The 5,883-nt window shown below is 36.8% G+C and overlaps 1 long non-coding RNA gene across 1 annotated transcript; it reads right to left on the reverse strand.

Annotated features, from left to right (window-relative positions):
• Positions 1 to 334: 334 nt before the first annotated feature.
• On the reverse strand, positions 335 to 1,283 carry LOC103478457 (uncharacterized). The gene is made up of 2 exons (XR_535804.1): positions 969 to 1,283; positions 335 to 738 (listed from the first exon to the last, which is right to left on the reverse strand). It is a non-coding gene; the product is annotated as an uncharacterized LOC103478457 (long non-coding RNA).
• Positions 1,284 to 5,883: the final 4,600 nt, after the last annotated feature.

Consider the following 5,883-nt stretch of genomic DNA (forward strand, 5'->3'; position numbering starts at 1 on the left):
TTTCTGCTCAACTATCAAGAGAATGTCATTACAAACAAGATATGCTGATTTCTGATTCTGGTCAATTCTGACTTCTGATAGATATTTGTGTAAACAACAAAGTAGTTTTATGCAACTTTCTGGATAGGGTGGAAATACACTGCCTAACCTTAAAGCATTTTAACAGAAAATTTAAAAAGTAATTAGTAAAAACAGCTTAAAATTACATAAATGTCTAATTCTTCTAATTGTAGCACTATTTAAAGTGTAAAAGGACTGGATGGAAGAAATCAGAAGACTAGAATTCRTCWACTGGAGCYGTTGTCAGTAATYAATAAAACCAATGCAAAAGAACTGCTTTCAATACCATGTATTTTTAAAAGAAAATTAAAGTGAACAGCACAAGACAAACATACATAGAACCCCAAATTAAATATACACAGTACTGCAGTAGATCTTTCATTAAGTTGTGCACAACTGGTTTAAATTTCCCCACTGGTCAGCACAGTGTCTGACCTACACACATTCAAAAAGTCCATGGTTGAATTGTCCAGATATTTGAGATGACAATGTCCTAGCGCAAGTCGTTTCAGATGAAGAGATGAATAGTGGATTGTGTGTCCGAATGGTGAGATGGAGGGGGAAATGATACAGACCAGCCTCCTACCAGACCAGTATGGAGTGATTCTCAGGTTCTCCTGGCCCCAGCCAGTTTTCAGAAGCTCGCCATCCTTTAACCCTACAAAGGGATCACCTGGCCTGTATTAAAATAAACAGGACCAGTAAATTTCCAGCCTGCTAGTTAACTAGACTCTTTTCAGTTATACATAGAGATAAATGCAATAGATCTAATCTGTCAGACCAAATAACGTAATATTTATCTCATTTTCTTAAACATGTTAAATTTAAGACATTAGATCATACAACAATTAGCATTGGCTACCACCAACATGCTAAAACAACAAAACAACATTGTGTCCACTACTCACCAATTCCATTAACAGTAGAGAGCATGGCAGCTTCAAGGCTCCAAACTCACTGGATCTTTTCAGATCTACATGATTTTTATATTGGAAGGTTAAAAAAAGTGCATAACAAACAAAGAGGTAACTGATTGTTTGGAAACACCAACCTGTAGCTCCTTTGTCTCCAGCTCTCCCCCTCACACCTGACTGGGGAAAGCTGGAGCAAGCCTAAATAATTACAGCAGGTGTGTCAATTGGCTGCATGCACTGTGTGACTGACTGTCACTCTTAACCAATGGGGCACCAAGGCGGGACTAAGGGCAGTTTTTTCACCCCGGGTTACATAATCCATAAAAAATCTACACAATACAAGAGGTTTTAGAACAGCAAAAACATGCTAAACTGATTTAAGTTCTGACCTGCAAACTGATGCTTAATAATATAATCAATAAGGAATTATACTCGGATTCCAGCCAGTGGACAAGTTGTTGGTTCATTTTAATGCAAAACGTTTAAAATGTCTTAAAGTCTGCTTAACCTTTATGTTTTATATAAAAAAGCAACAGAAGACAAGAAAGCAGCTGTTCTCAGCCAGACTCCTAAATACTGTGTGATTTCTTAGACTATAAAAAATATAGGGTCAAATGCACAAAGCGCCGTATAAATAATTACACACAGGTTTATTTTATCTTTCTACCAACATAAATTGAAACTTATAAACAGCAAGCTTTACTTCAGTACATGTCCTCAAAATAATCATAAAGACAGCATGTGTGTCTGCATTTGATTTGATTTTAAAGACTGCATCAACAATAGTTGCCTAAAATAGAAAAGCTCTTTCACTAAGCTCTAATGGACACATGAAGCCTTCAGAAATTCAGATAATGTACACATGCTTTTCAAATAAAAAGGCTGGATTTCTTTGTAGAAAGTTAATCCAGTAGTATACTGGGTTCTTATCATGGTGGAAAAAGGACCTGACTGAAGGTTTATATAGGATGCCATGGTGGGTTTTCGACTCTGCATTTGTTGAAAAATGCAATATCCTCCCAACCATTGTCAGAATCTATTGTTCTTGGAGGGTCACGAGGGAGCTAGTGCCTATCTCCAGTGGCTGAATTGCAAAATAGTGTACCAGATATTCTGCTCTTTTTCTTTTAAACTTAAAGTAAAAATATAAGGAAAGAAAAAACATAGTGTTGTAACAATGAACTTTTAGACATCATCACTGTACAACTCTCTCCTTACTTCTTTCCTTATTATATTAGCATGGTTTAGCTGTAAGCTTTTACATCTTTTTTTCCCCACAATGAAGGGATTATGTTACTGTAGATCAAGAGGCTCGTCCTAAACCTAGAGGCTATCATTAGTACTTCAGCTAGTTTTTGTTTTTTTATCTAATTTTTGCTTCTAATAAACGTATAGTAAGTCATTAAACAGTGTTCTGCACACGTTTCTCAGTCTTTGGGTGAAAATTTTCCCATTTGAAAGTTTCCCATCCTCTTCTACAGTTTTTCTTTTTGCATTTTGCAGTATTTTGCTTTATTCTTACCCATTTCTTACATTTCTTCATGTCTTCTGCAGTTGATTTCAAATACTCCTGCAGTTGTTGCTAAAGGTATTCAGCTTACAGCATTCACACTGCATTTTTTCAGGAAATGCTAATTTCTCCATTTAGCGTTTGAGGTTATTGAGTTATTTTATATTTAGCCGTGACTAAGAACCAAACCCTTATTATAAAACTGACAGGTAGCTGATGTAGACTCACCCACTACAGTGTTAAACACATTTCAAGAGGTGTTTCCTCATGTATGTTTGAAATAATTTTTGAGTCACATGAGAGCAAATTTTATTTGTATGTGTGAGTGTTTTAGTTGTATAAAGAGGTCAGTTTTTATAGCATAATTGTCAGCTTTTTTCTATCCATGAAGAGGATTTGGGGAACAAGCAACTGAGACGAAAGGAGAGTTGGTTTTACAAATCCCATATTTACTGTAATGTCAGTTCTTGAAACCTCTTTAAAGTCTGCTAAGCTGTATTCCCTGAGGAAACCCCCATGTCTAGTAAATATAGAGGAAAAACCAGACAGGAACAACCAAGGCATTTCCCCAAGGTTCTAAACTAGGCTGACCTTATAGTTTTAGTAGCTTTGAACAGAATATGATCAAACATGTTCAGATGAATTCTCTTGTTTTATAGTCTCTCAGAACAAAAACACAAGAAAGTTTGACTTTCCAAGGTTTGCATGCTTGACAGATGAAACAAAATAATAGCATTCTTCCAGGGTCAGAGCTGTTGATAAGCCTGTCACTGCAGCATTATAAGCAAAGATTTTAATTTATGAAAAAAATTAAATTTTTAATTACAACGTCTCAACTCACTCACGTCAAGGCATTTTTTAAATGTCCCAGAAATCATTGGCTTCAGTGGTTGCAGAAAGAAGCTGCAGAGACTTGACACTTGTATTTTCCTTACAATACAGTTTTTTTCCTTCCCTAACATAAGTCATTGTCAATGACCCCTGAGTCAGGAGGAAAGTGGTGGGAAATCATACACCCCTCACATATTTGTCGATAAATCAGTGTCTCTTTTGAGTGCAGCGCTGAAGGGCACATTTCTTTACTGTGTCGATAATATTGTTTCTAAAAAGTAATAATTTTCTGATTCCCTACTCAGACTTTCAGAAACTAATAGGCTTATTTCTTCTGAAAGCTTAGTCACTTTTAGTTAAACCCAAATAAGGGGTGGATGCTAGTGTTTAATGTTAAATCTGTTCAGGCAGCAACGCAACCAGATTGATTATTAGATGCTCAGGCACCCAAGGACACAATAAATGTTTCTACTGCACAATTGCACTGCATTTCATTTTTGTACACAATAAAAATTAGAGGAAGCAGCTCTAATTTAGCAGGACTTAGCAAATCTTGTTTAGCAAGTCTAGCAGTGGCCAAGTCTCTCATAGGGTACCTGCTTTCCTGCGCTGTTCCAGCAGACATTGTGTTAGTCCTGTTTGATTCACTGGGCTTTAACAGCAGATATTGCAATTAAATTGTAAAGGATTTTTTAGACTCAGTGTGAATGATGGGAACTATTTAATAATGATGAATGTATATTAGCACTTTTATTGCACTGTTTTCAAAATCATAATGAGAGCTATTAGCTTCTTGATTTCTGCACCCTAGACAGCCCAATTTGCCCAAAACCTTAGCTCAAGTTTATTCAGAGCATAGAGAAAATCTGAATTTCCATAAATCATTATGGCAAATCTGAGCTTGCTAGAAAAACCGTGATTTTGATATATGTATATTTTTAAGTTCAGTGGTGAGATTTATACTTTTGTTCATAACAAAAATATCTTGCAAAATGTTTTGCTGTTTTTGCAAAAGAAAAGCTCTTGACATTTTTTGCACCCCAGAGTGTAGGATGTTTTAGCAGATTTGGCACAATATCTCAGGATCATACTTCAAGCTTAGGATGGAAATATATTCTGTATAACTTTCATTATGTCAGAAGTTTGCCCACTTTTTTTTTTTTTTTTTGCTAGCTTGAAGTGAAACTTTGAACTTGTATAACTAATTTTTCCAAATTTCAGACTCCATCCATCTTTTCTCTGTTTGACTTAATCTTTTGAATAAATATAACAATGTAATGCAATTCAGGAAGGTTTGATTTTTTGTGTGATGTACAAAGAGAAAGTTGCTTCAATCCAAGCCAAGAAAAGTTTCCATTTACATTGCATTTGAATTGCATTAGAGCTACATCTTCTGCAGGATGCATAGAACCACGCCTGCTCTGCAGCCACATTCCCTTGCATTTGTGGGATCGGACTCTTAGTATTTTAGAAGAGTTTTGAACTTTTTTTTTTTTTTAAATCATGCTATTGGTAGTCAAAGCTGTAAGAAGATGTAAAGTTCCTGAACATATCCAACACAACTAACAGCCTTGCTACTGTCATAGAAAAGCATTCATGATATTTATGTGGAAATGTGCAAAGAAGTCATTAAATAGCTTGAACTCTGCCATTCTCTTACCTGCACTGGTTGGGAAATCTTTCTGCGTAAGCTGAAAGTGTCAGTATATATTAAAGACTATTGAGTGGGTGTTTCGTAGCTAGGATCTATGCAAGAGAAGACGCTCTTCTCAGACATCTGATTTGATCCATTAACACCCCGTCAATTGCGCAGACGCCTCATTTCTGAAAGAAATAACATATAAAGGGATTGCAACGATTGTTGCTCACAGTTCGAGGGCTTGAACTCAATTTCTGCTGGAGAAAAGAAGTGCCGCCACACAGACTGTGAACGAGCAGGACATCGCAGAGTCCTGATTGCGACATAGTTACACTGTTATTTCCCGGAGGGAAGGATGGACAACAGGAAACTAACCTATTATTGCAACCTTGTTTGTAATTTTAGAGCAGGCATGACGGGTCGGTGGCAAGCAGGGATGATCACTGTGACCTCGAAAGAGAAAAGTTAAAATACAAAGTTTCCTTATGTAAGCTTTCGTAGAATATTGAAATGACTTCATCGTCGTGTTGAAAGAATACAACTTGGAGCAAAATTACAGGAGGAATGAAAGGAAGTTAGATGTAAACTGGTGTTGCATCCCAAACTAATCCATATTATAAATAGAATGAGATAAACAGCATTGTTGCTAAAACTTCTGTCATAAGGATTTGAGTTGTACTGAGTCATTCATGCATTGATTTTGGTTTTGTTTGAGGATTTGTGATGGCTTTTTAGTTTTCATGTTGGCCAGGTTCTTATTTTTTGAGTGTCTAATGTCTGGTTGACATGGTTTCTGTGCTCTTTCTACCCCTTTTACACTGTTCATCCCTCCTGCTTGTTAGTTTTCTCCGGCGGCTCAGGGCAGTGGTGACGGCTTGACCCAGGGGCCGGGACCTCCGGCGGCTCAAGGCAGCGGTGACGATGGGGTC

The sequence above is a fragment of the Poecilia reticulata genome, linkage group LG16, assembly GCF_000633615.1.
Source record: "Poecilia reticulata strain Guanapo linkage group LG16, Guppy_female_1.0+MT, whole genome shotgun sequence".
Classification (NCBI taxonomy): Eukaryota; Metazoa; Chordata; class Actinopteri; order Cyprinodontiformes; family Poeciliidae; genus Poecilia; species Poecilia reticulata.